Source organism: Pogona vitticeps, chromosome 6, assembly GCF_051106095.1.
Source record: "Pogona vitticeps strain Pit_001003342236 chromosome 6, PviZW2.1, whole genome shotgun sequence".
Taxonomy (NCBI): domain Eukaryota; kingdom Metazoa; phylum Chordata; class Lepidosauria; order Squamata; family Agamidae; genus Pogona; species Pogona vitticeps.
The window spans coordinates 118,604,510-118,617,224 of NC_135788.1; the positions used below are offsets into that span (position 1 = coordinate 118,604,510).

Genomic DNA, 12,715 nt, shown 5'->3' on the forward strand with positions numbered 1-12,715 from the left:
TGTCAATGAATCCCAGCCGTGGGGAAAGGTGAGCAGCGAAAGAGCTGTGGGGTGTAACCCCCTTGATGGCAAAAGAGAAGCAATGTGTGTGTGAGAGAGAGATCTCAGCGATAGAGCATCTCCAGGAACTGACCCTAGGAATGAATCCTGCCTCATAGGATGGACAGCCAGTCAGGGTGGACAACTCTGTGCTACACAGACCAAGGAGTCTATTTAGAATAGCTGCCGGCGTTCCTAATACCGCCTGCCTCTCTCCAGGCCTGCGCTTCTGAACACAGCAAAAGCCACCACCTCATCTCCATCCCAGGTCCGGGAAAAGATTTGCAATGCAAACGAGTTGCATGATCCATAATCCACCTGTCCTGTGATCCAGGAACGCACTGCACAGTACATCGATCTGGTCTGTCCCTCCTACAGGTACACCTGTAGCCATACCCTTCTAGGTACCCCTTTCCCAACTTCTTCCGCTCTTCTGTCCACTTCTCTGCTCGTGTTCTCAAACGATCGCTTCATCCTTTCAACTTCGTGTGTCAGCCCATAGTCACAGGGGTGTCTCTGAGCGCATGGCGAATGCTTTTTCTTCATTGCTAAGAAGCCAGAATTAATTCCCCTACGGGTCTGAAGATAGGTCTTTCAAGAGCAGCCGATCAATTAAAAACAACAACAACCCTTGAGCCTCCAAAACACTGTGCATACCCCACTGCAGAACCCAACGTGGACTGCAGTTTGCCACTATAGATCTAAACCGTTTTTATGAATTTCCTGTCCTTTTCTCTTTCATGCACAGCTTCCTAGGCGTCTTCTCCCCCATGGGTCCATCTCTCTGCCTGTCCTACCTTCTCCCCTTTTCCAAGCATTTCCTCCCCTATCAGCCAAGGTGTAAGGCATCTTGACCCTGGCCATTCTATCTGAAGCAGATGGGAATGGTAATTTTGTAAAAAATGCTAGAAGACACCAGGTCCTGTATCATTTTATCCCACAGTAATGCAGAACTCGTGGGGATTCTGGGAGTTGTTCTCCAAAAACAGTAGCTTTTCTGAACTCTGTTAACAAGAATTGCTATACTGGGGTATGACTCACAGTCCACCTCATTCAATGGTCTGCCTCTTCTTTCTAACAATGGGTCAGCCGGTAGGTAAATGGGTGGACCAGCTCACTCAACACCGTATCCATCTTCTACGGAGCCATCATCCTTTTGAGAGAGTGAAGGGTAATTAATGTTAACAGCCAACACAGCATCCCGTAGCAGTCAGTTCCACAGGATATCAATACATTCATGGTGCTTTTTGTGGGGAACGTATTGGTATCCTGCGGAACGTACTGCTACAGGATGTTGGCCAACAATATTACCCTCCCCTCTATCAAACGAAGGCTGGTTCTCTAGAGGATGGATACGGTGTTTTGTGACCTGGCACACCCACTCGCTCTGACCCATTTACCCTCTGGCTTAATAAAGACTTCTGCTTGTATCAGTTTGAGTAAAAAAACAACAACCCCTATCTCTACTACTCAACAATGCTGGTGCCACATTGTGTTACTCTCCATCAACAAACAATACCTACTCTTTCATATCTCCAAAAACCGGGTGACCCATCAGTCGACGGAGCCTCAAATTATTTTCGCAAGATCAGGGGCCACCACACATGTGGCGTGCGTCCCAGGGAGTCCTCAAGCAAGCAAAATCTAGATTTGGCCTCTCCTTTTTGACCCAACATGGACTCTTCCCTTCCCCACCCCCCACCCCCGATGAGTCTACAATGGCCAAGCGTTGTGCTTGAATTCTGCCTGCAAACGAACGTTGTCGGGGCCTACATGGTCATGGCCTCCCCCTCCCAGAGGATGCTGGGAAGGGCAAGACTTCCCTTAGCCCCCTTTCCCAGAATCATCATCCTCAAAATGTCTTGGTGGGAGCCACAGCAGTTCCAAGAGCCTTCAGACTGATTTCAGGGGTGGGTGGCGTGGGAAGGGGTGGAGACCACCTGAGGGAGAGCAACGAGGGCATCTCTGTGGCGGCCATGTCAACAGCATCATCACGTCAAAGCCCTCCCCCCCACACAACCTGGCTCATCTCTCCAGACTGTCCGTCCGTCCATCTCTGTATCTAAACAGTGTCTCTCTCCCTTCCCTTTTTTTTGCCACAATTCTCGCCAACCCTATAACAATATTATCCTTGTATCCCAGGAGAAAAGACACCCTGTTAACATTTATTATTTTTGGGGGGGGGTTTCATTTCTCCACTTGGTGGAAGGAGAAGAAACAGGAGGTGGGGGGGGCCGAGGACATGGCCTCTCTTTTGCCTTTCCTCCCCCCTCCCCTTGCTCTTCCCCTCCCCCTTTCAGAGAGTGGTTAGTCAATGCAAATTGTCTCATTAAGGAGAAAAGGAGGCGGGAGACATAATTAGGCGGCTGCTGCATATTTACTATGAGGAAGCCAGAGACACAAAGGCTTGGGTGGGGGAGAGTGTAAAGGGAAGCATGAGAGAGAGAGAGAGAAAGAGAGAGAGAGAGAATGGATAAATAGAAGGAAAGAAAGAAAAGGGAAGGAGGGAGGGAAGAGTGAAAAATGAGATATGAAAGCAAGCAAAGAGGGAGACATGATGAAGGGGGGAAAAGAGAAGTGTGGAGGAGAGTCAGAATATGGGGAGGAGAAACAGAGCAGACACAATTGTAGGGGTGAAAGAGAAATGATATGTATCTCAGCCCTTGATACATTGACTTAAGGGGTAGCCCCATTGATTTCTTGGGGAGGGCTACTTCCAGGGAAACGAGAGCCTGCATCAGGCCTCATGCAAAGGGGAGAGGGGGGAACATGATGGAAGGAGTCAATATGGGGAGAAAGAGAGAAGAGGGGGGCAAAACCCAACATGATGGAGTGGAGGAAATGGGAAGGACAAAGCGTGACAGAGGAGGCAGAGAAAGCAAGAGGGAAGGCGGCCGAGAAAGGAAGGAAGGGAGAGGTGGTGGCGGAGGAGGTGGAAAGGACTGAGAGAGGGGGAAAGGAGAAAAGCAGGGAGGGAGGGAGGGAGGGAGGAAGGAAGGAAGGAAGGAAGGAAGGAAGGAAGGAAGGAAGGAAGGAAGGAAGGAAGGAAGGAAGGAAGGAAGGAAGGAAGGAAGGAAGGAAGGAAGGAAGGAATGAATGAACAAACTGGTGATGGATGGATGGATGGAAGGGAGGGAGGGAGGGCTGAGTGAGATCCAGAGAGAGAGAATAGAGAAAAGCAGGGAGGGATGGGACAGAGGATGTGGGAATGAAAGCAAGGAAGGAAAAGAGAAAAATGGGGGAGGATGGGAACATGGAGAGGATGATGGGGAAAGGGAGAGAAGAGGAAGCAGGAGGATGGAGCTCAGTGAAAAAGGACGGAGGGGGAATGAAAAGGGAGACATTGAGGGCCAGTTTGAGGGAGTCCATGGGAGAGGAAGGCAAGCGAAAGGCAAGGCAGGACCAGGATGGAAGAAAGGAGGGGATCGGATGGGGGGGGGCGGTGGAGGAGGTGAAGGGGCTGCAGGCGCAGGGGGGGGGAAGGAGGGGCTCCTCCGCGCAGGGCGATTAACGGGGAGATTAATGTCGAGGGGTGACGGGGGAGGCAGCGAGAGTCAATAAAACGCGAAGCAGAGTGACAGGCAAGCGCTTTAAATTACCCTGCGCAGCGGAGAGGGAGGGAGGGAGGGGAGGGGGAGAGGAGGCACACTCGGATCTCCTCCCGCCCCCCTTTAACCATCATCATCACCACCACCACCACCACCACGCTTGGGTGAATGCCCTTCAGGTCCCCATGGGGAGCCCTCCCTGCCCCCCCGAAATCAGATCCCCACCCCTCCCCACCCTCCTCTACCAAATCCCCCCCACCGTACCAGCATCACAGAAAGCGCTAAAGGGGGGGGGGGAGGTTGTCACAGAAATGTTCACTACCACTCCAGGAAGGGGAAATAAAAGGTGTTGGGGGGGGGAGGCTTTAGAAACAAGAAAGGTCGATCTGGAAAGAAAGTCTCAATATTCTGGAGAAAGATGAAAGCACCTTGCAAATTTTTTTTGGGGGGGGAATAAGCCTCTGTGTTCCCCAGATGTTGTCGGGGGGGGGAGGTTGAGGGGCTTTCTGGACCAGGCGAGCAGAAGAGGGGCTGTGCCAAAGAGAGAGACTCCTGGGCCTCTCCCTCCTCTTCCCCCCCCCTCCGGCTTTTGTTTAATCCCACAATGCATTTAGGATTTCATTTGTATGTGATTTGCATACAATATTGAGCAGAAGCGCTTCTGGGGGGGGGGTTGGCACCCTCCGATCTGCTGCCTTGAAGGGGAAAGTGGAGGAAGGGGGGGGCACAGAATACAGACCTTCCTCTCCCTCCCTCCGCCCCATGCCCAGGGTCGGTGCAAATATGCTTTGCACCCTCAGAAACGCCTGGGGAGGTGTGGAAGTTTTAAAAAGCAGAATAAAGGACTGCCCTCCCCGAGGACATCCATCCGTGCCTGGTTAACGCATGCTGGAATTTGGGGATACAGCCGAGGCCTCGGGGTGGAAGGTTCTGCAAACCCCACCATTAAATGCTCTTGTTTGGGGTTAGATTCTCCTCCCCTCCCCAAACTCAAGTTAGTTATGGGTGCAGCTGGGGGTTGGGGGAGAACAAAGTTGAAGGAAAGCAAATTATTGCATTTTTCATAAGCAGACAGCTTTAGAAGGATGGCTTTAAGCGCGGAGCAATAAGGCAGCTGGGGCTTGGGGTGGTTTGTTCTGCAGCTCTCGAACCTGTCCGCCCTAATCTGATCTTCCTGTTCGTGGTTTTTTTTTTTTAAAGGTGAATTTGAGTTATATCTTGCAGCATCTTGAAGCTGCACAGAATTCCATTTCAGTCTGTGCATGTAAGCCAGTGTGAAAGGCCAAAAAAATAGCGATTATGTTATAATCGTATAACCATGTGTGTGTGTGTGTCCAAACGGAGTAGAAATCAGACGGTGTCTCCTCCAAGGGCACCAATGCCTTAAGGGCAGAAGGACGACCCACCTTATGCGCCCCTCCAGATGGGCCGAACCACGACTGCCATTATCCCCAGCCAGCCCGAGCACTGCCAGGGCATAATGAGAATCGTAGTCCGAGCACGTTTGGGTGGGTGGGCAAGGGGGCTGGAAGGAAACAAAGGCAGGCAAAGGGTCGGGGCGTCAGTCCCAGTTTTGAAAGCAAAGCAACAAATAAATCAAAAGGGAGGAAAAATTGAAATAAAGAAGGCAGAGCGCAGGGGAGGACAGCCAATGAGGGAAGGGGCTAATTCGGTCTCTCTCCCACTCACTGGGAACAAGCCTCTGGATTCTGCCTGCCCTGCAGAACAATTTTGAAGGATGCACATTGTGTTTGTGTGTGTTTAGTCGTTTAGTCGTGTCCGACTCTTCGTGACCCCATGGACCAGAGCACGCCAGGCCCTCCTGTCTTCTACTGCCTCCCGGAGTTGTGTCAGGTTCATGTTGGTTGCTTCGCAGACACTGTCCAGCCATCTCATCCTCGGTCGTCCCCTTCTCCTCTTGCCATCACACCTTCCTAACATCAAGGTTTTTTCCAAGGACTCTTTTCTTCTCATGAGATGGCCAAAGTACTGGAGCCTCAGCTTCAGGATCTGTCCTTCAAGTGAGCATTCAGGGTTGATTTCCTTTAGAACTGATAGGTTTGTCCTCCTTGCAGTCCAGGGGATTCTCAAGAGCCTCCTCCAGCACCACAATTCAAAGGCATCAATTCTTCGGCGGTCTGCTTTCTTTATGGTCCAGCTCTCACTTCCATACATCACGACAGGAAAAACCATAGCTTTGACTATTCGGACTTTTGTTGGCAAGGTGATGTCTCTGCTTTTCAAGATGCTGTCAAGATTTGTCATCGCTTTCCTCCCAAGAAGAAGGCGCCTTTTAATTTCTGGGCTGCTGTCTCCATCTGCAGTGATCATGGAGCCCAGGAAGATAAAATTTGACACTGCCTCCATATCTTCCCCCTCTATTTCCCAGGAGGTGATGGGACCAGTGGCCATGATCTTAGTTTTTTTGATGTTGAGTTTCAGACCGTTTTTTGCACTCTCCTCTTTCACCCTCATTACAAGGTTCTTTAATTCCTCCTCACTTTCTGCCATCAGAGTGGTATCATCTGCATATCGGAGGTTGTTGATATTTCTTCCGGCAATCTTAATTCCGGCTTGGGTTTCTTCCAGTCCAGCCTTCCGCATGATGTATTCTGCATATAAGTTAAATAAGCTGGGGGACAATATACAGCCTTGCCGTACTCCTTTCCCAATTTTGAACCACTCAGTTGTTCCATGACCAGTTCTAACTGTTGCTTCCTGTCCCACATATAGGTTTCTCAGGAGACAGATAAAGTGGTCAGGCACTCCCATTTCTTTAAGAACTTGCCATAGTTTGCTGTGGTCCACACAGTCAAAGGCTTTCGCATAGTCAATGAAGCAGAAGTAGATATTTTTCTGGAACTCTCTGGCTTTCTCCATAATCCAGCGCAAGTTAGCAATTTGGTCTCGAGTTCCTCTGCCTCTTCGGAATCCAGCTTGTACTTCTGGGAGTTCTCGGTCCACATACTGCTGAAGCCTACCTTGCAGGATTTTGAGCATAACCTTGCTAGCGTGCGAAATGAGTGCAATTGTACGGTAGTTGGAGCATTCTTTGGCACTGCCTTTCTTTGGGATTGGGATGTAGACTGATCTTTTCCAATCCTCTGGCCACTGTTGAGTTTTCCAAACTTGCTGGCATATTGAACGTAGCACCTTAACAGCATCATCTTTCAAGATTTTAAATAGTTCAACTGGAATGCCATCACCTCCACTGGTCTTGTTGTTAGCCAGGCTTTCTAAGGCCCACTTGACTTCGCTCTCCAGGATGTCTGGCTCAAGGTCAGCAACTACATTGTCTGGGTTGTCCGGGATATCCAAATCTTTCTGATATAATTCCTCTGTGTATTCTTGCCACCTCTTCTTGACATCTTCTGCTTCTGTTAGGTCCCTCCCATTTTTGTCTTTTATCATGTTCATCTTTGCGCAAAATGTTCCTCTAATATGTCCAATTTTCCTGAACAGATCTCTGGTCTTTCCTTTTCTGTTATCTTCCTCTATTTCTTTGCATTGTTCATTTAAGAAGGCCCTCTTGTCTCTCCTTGCTATTCTTTGGAAGTCTGAATTCAAGTTTCTGTAACTTTCCCTATCTCCCTTGCATTTTGCTTCCCTTCTCCTCTCTGCTATTTCTAAGGCCTCGTTGGACAGCCACTTTGCTTTCTTGCATTTCCTTTTCTTTGGGATGGTTTTCGTTGCTGCCTCCTGGACAATGTTACGAGCCTCTATCCAAAGTTCTTCAGGCACTCTGTCCACCAAATCTAGTTCCTTAAATCTGTTCTTTACTTCCACCGTGTATTCATAAGGGATTTGGTTTAGATTATACCTGAGTGGCCCAGTGGTTTTTCCTAATCTCTTCAGTCTAAGCTTGAATTTTGCTATGAGAAGCTGATGATCAGAACCGCAGTCAGCTCCAGGTCTTGTTTTTGCTGACTGTATAGAGCTTCTCCATCTTTGGCTGCAGAGAATATAATCAATCTGATTTCGATATTGCCCATCTGGTGATTTCCATGTGTAGAGTCGCCTCTTGTGTTGTTGGAAAAGAGTGTTTGTGATGACCAGCTTATTCTCTTGACAAAACTCTATTAGCCTTTGTCCTGCTTCGTTCTGAACTCCAAGGCCAAACTTCCCTGTTGTTCCTTTTATCTCTTGGCTCCCTACTTTAGCATTCCAGTCCCCTAGAATGAGAAGAACATCTTTCTTTGGTGTCAGTTCTAGAAGGTGTTGTAAATCTTCATAGAATTGTTCAGTTTCAGTCTCCTCAGCAATGCTGGTTGGTGCGTAAACTTGGATTATTGTGATGTTGAATGGTCTGCCTTGGATTCGTATTGACATCATTCTATCATTTTTGAGATTGTATCCCATTACAGCTTTTCCCACTCTTTTGTTGACTATGAAGGCTACTCCATTCCTTCTACGGGATTCTTGCCCACAATAGTAGATATGATAATCATCTGAGCTGAATTCGCCCATTCCTGTCCATTTTAGTTCACTGATGCCCAGGATGTCGATGTTTATTCTTGCCATCTCCTGTTTGACCACCTCCAGCTTCCCAATGTTCATAGATCTTACATTCCAGGTTCCTATGCAGTATTTTTCTTTGCAGCATTGGATTTTCCTTTCACTTCCAGGCACGTCCACAGCTGAGCGTCCTTTCGGCTTTGGCCCAACCACTTCATTAGCTCTGGAGCTACTTGTACTTGTCCTCCGCTCTTCCTCAGTAGCATGTTGGACGCCTTCCGACCTGAGGGGCCCATCTTCCAGCGTCATATCTTTTAGCCTTTTGTTTCTGATCATGGATGCACATTGGTCTCCTTTAAATGCCTGAGGTCAAGGGACAAAATTGGTCCATTTGTTATTTATATGATTTCACAAACCTATAGTTTAAAAGCGCTGTGCAAAGGAGTTCCAGAAATCGGAAGAGTTAAATGGAAACTTCTAAGTCAAGAGTTTATGAGAGCACAGCTGCATTAGGGGACCCTGGGTCTTTCAGGTCTGCCCTTCTGTTAATAGCCCCCCCCCCCAGACACACACAACACCGTAAGGAAGCCCACAAGAAGGACTTGAGCATCACAGCAACGTGGAAAAGGTACACAGTGTCTTTGACACTGGAAATAACCCATAGCCATCATGGCCAGACAAGGAAAAATTACCTCGGTTTGGACTACAGTTCCCAGAATCCCCCATTCAGCAACAGCAACTAAGAACCACTGATAGGCTTATCCTCTTTGGCTCTCCATGTCTTTTTTTGGGGGGGGCCAAAACACTCCAGGGCCACAGCCGAGCGCTCGGCTGTGACTCAGACAGATCATGTTCTTTTCCTGTTCTCTTTCTAGCACAAACACTCCTTTCGGACTGCATTAAACTCGGGGGCTCTAGTTTCATCATCTGTCGTGGGCAGAAGCTAAAAGGGGCCAAATTTCCATGCCATTTTTTTAGATAGCAGGCAGAGGCAGGAGGAAATCAGCCACCCAGGGGGACGAAGTGCAGACGCCTAGACAGAGGTGCCAGTTTTAAGGCAACTTCCACTAGGAGTGGACAGCTCCTTGCAAAAAAAAACAAAAAAAAAAAACACCGCACACACACACACACACACACACACACACACACACACACACACACACACACACACACACACACACACACACACACACACACACACACACACACACACAAACCACAAAGGAGTAAATCTCCCCAGAGGGTTTCTGTGGCACATGGTTTGTTCTGGATGAGTGCCATTCCCACCCCCAATATCTTGCCTACAACTCCAAAACAAGTCGGTGAAGTTTAAATGCAGGTGACAAAGTAACAGGGACATATTCTGATCTTCAGTCATCCTTCCTGGCACTTAAGCAGCACAAAAAAGATTCCTCTTAACCACGAAAAGGACAAAGCAGAGTCAACCTGCCGATACCAGGTGTGTCACAACGATGGCCTTACATTCTGCAACCCAAAAAGTTCTGAACTCCAGCAAAATCACAAATATTTTGAATAGATCCACATACTTTACTCTGAAGCCAATCAGCTCTGAAGGAAGCATCAAACTGTTGAAAGCCACTTCAGTCGTTCCCTTTGAACGTCTTAAATATTTTACTTAGCAGTACCCATATTCCTGCAAGCCTGTCTTTGCATCAATAGGGACTAGGAACTTGACTTTCTCTTTTAGGATCGAAAACCGCATTGGTTCCCAGCCTTGAGAATGATCGCCGCCTCTGGGTGGAACATGAGCCTTCACTACTAGCTGTGCTGGCCAGGATTTCTGGGAGCTGTAGTCCAAGAACATCTGGACATCCCAAAGAACCACAACCCACAATGTCAGGTTGCAACTCTCAATGCAGAAGATAGTGAGAGCTGTAATCCCACATCTGGAGGGTAACTCTCTCTCTCTCTCTCCCCTCCCAGATCTAGCCTGACCTTATAACACTAACCAACTAGGTCCCTGTCGGCGCTTAAGAGCGATGGCAAGAGCCCTCTGCTGAACCTGGTATTTAAAGATAGAATACTCCTGCATAAGAAGGTTCGATGTAGTAGCTAAGGCTCACAGCCGGTTGACAAGATTTCCCCATGTGTTGGTCTAATCCTGCTTTTAAAGCCCTCTAAGTCCATGATTCAGGGATCGTGAGCTCTTCGATTCCGTAAGTTAATTATGTGCTGTGTGAAAAAGTAGAGCGTGGTGGTTGTTTTGTGCGTGCGGTCGGTTTGGGATTGTGCCTCATTGATTTATTGACAAGCGTGGGATTTTTTACATTCCACTTTAACTCAGCCTCAGAACAAATGTTCCTTTACAGAGCTAAAGTCCTGGAACACATAATCATTTTATATATATGTATAGATATAAAAGAAGGCCTCTGATTACATGGAAAACACTTTTTTTTCTTTGTCTGAAAATTTTTTTAAGGCTACCCTTCTGTAAAAAGAGAAGGATGTCCAGTGAGACAATAAGAGGCTGGGTGGAGAGCTTTCAGGAAGCCCCTCTCCCGTTTGGATCGAAGTTCAAACTGGCCAAGGATGTATTGCATGGCCTAGAGAAAGTCACTCATGTCCCCCCCCACCTCGAAATGCACATTAGGAAAAAAACAGGGGCTGCCTTGCAGGGTTGTTAGGAACACGAAGGTAGCCTCTCCTGAGCTGCAGTTTTGAGTGGGCATAGCGGGATATGTGTATGTGTCACTTTATCAATTTATTTACTTCTCTGCATGTCGCTGCGCCATGTGCACCTTTTTTTACCCATCTGGGGCCACCCTCGCCTTACAGCTGTATTCTGGAACTTATGCAAATTGCATGTCGTTAGGAACTCAGCGGGAGTTACTTCAGCCTGCATTTCTAGACAACACAGAAAGATCAAGCACAACCCGCCAGGTTTCAAACGCAACACACAACCCAAAGAGCAAGATAGATGATTACAAAGCTTCACGCTGTGTGGTATATATTAATATCATTCCAACCCCGGCCTGACCCTCCAGGTGTGTTGGGAGTTTAAAAAAAACCTGGCTGGGGAAGATGGGGTTTGTAGTCTACACACCGGGAATCGATTCAGCCTGGGAAGGCCACCCTGACACCTTTAACATGACCCTAACCATCTTATGCCTTCTTTTGACATAGGAGAAGTGAAAATTCCTTAATCCGTTTCCAGAAATCAGGAGCATCAAACTACATCACCCAGGGGTGGGGAGACATCATGGATCAAGAACGAAAATGAAATTTCACAGCATTTTGAAAAACCCAGTAAGCACCTCTGGATATTTTTGAAACTTGCATCAAAAATCAAAATTCTTTTTTTTTTAAAGGCAAGCCTGCAAAACCCCCACGGATTAATTGCACATTCAATATTGGTTCAGAACTCTGACTCAGGCAGGACTCTGAGTAATTTATTATTATTATTAAATATACCCTTACCCCACACCAAAAGCTAAATTCAAACTAAATGTGTTCGGTCGAGGCAGGCTCATTTAAGCTGAACATGAATCTCAGACAAGTAAGGACCAGATTGATTTTGCCACGGCATCGCTGTATCCCTCCAACCACATCACTTCTCCTCTGGCCTCAGTCTCCCCACCTACAATATGGGAACAACAGTGGCGTCTTGCTCACAACATCATAAGCCGAAGACAAACCCAGAATCACGACAGCACTTTGGCAAGTTTTGAAAATGCCGAACAACAACTGCTAGAAATCCTGGCCATTTAAAAATTTTCCTGAAATGCCAAACGTCAATTCCAACATGAACAGTCCAGAGACATAAAAATGGATTCAAGCCCATCTCCCCATATGAGTTAATACTGCTGCAAGAAAAGACCACAGTGCCCCTGAGCATGTAAGAAGTGCATTTCACTCACTACTGAGGAACCACGGAGCTTGATCAGATGTATTTTGGAGGGGCGAGGGTCTAAGATATTAAAGCACACAGTCTTTTGCTCAGAATGAACCCCAATGTACTCAGAACAAAAAGCATATATGAATGACAGACACCCATCAGGAGAGACATCCAGGTGGGTCAGAAGCTTTCCTTAATCCCTTATTAGAACATAATCTAGAGGACTAAAATTAAATTTTAAAAAGCCATTTCTCAACGCTCTTTATTCTGGGGAACCTTAGAGCCCTAAATCAGTTCCGCAAAAATAATAATAAAAAATTAGTTTTCTGCTTTCCCGATCAAGCCAAACTAAGGGATAGGAGAGAGAGAGAATAAGGGAGAAATAAGCAAGTGAGACAGAGCGAGAGCAAAAGCAGGCGGGCGAGCGAGGGAGGAGGGAAGGGAAGAAAGATTGTAAAATCAATTAAATGAGTTGCTAACGGAGCGTGGTGTCGACAATCTGTCGCTGAGTGGAAAATATGAGCTGCCCAAATACACTCCTGCTTTCCACACCTCTAACGGGCGGCCTAGCGAAGGTCCTTCCATCATTTCCGTCTCCCTCCTGTCAGAGGTCTACCAGAGGGGGATCGAGGCCAAGGGGTCAGAAGGCTGGCCAAGCAGGAGGAGGAGGAAGAGGAGGAAGGAGGAGGAAGGAGGAGGAAGGAGATCCAGAGGAAAAAGAAGGGAGCCAGATAGAAGGGGACTTCCCTGGGAGTGGGGTGCGGTGGAGGGGGCCAAAAGACTGAACAGGTAGATGGGAACCCCAGAATCCAGAGAA

At 47.7% G+C, this 12,715-nt stretch overlaps 1 long non-coding RNA gene across 1 annotated transcript in view; it reads left to right on the plus strand.

The window, feature by feature from the left end:
* The window catches only part of LOC140701381 (uncharacterized), a 44,176-nt gene extending 31,795 nt beyond the window's left edge, over nucleotides 1–12,381 (plus strand). The window contains exon 2 of the long non-coding RNA XR_012080313.2: nucleotides 11,187–12,381. This is a non-coding gene — a long non-coding RNA (uncharacterized LOC140701381). The remainder of the gene's footprint in view (nucleotides 1–11,186) is intronic.
* The last annotated feature ends 334 nt before the right edge of the window (nucleotides 12,382–12,715 follow it).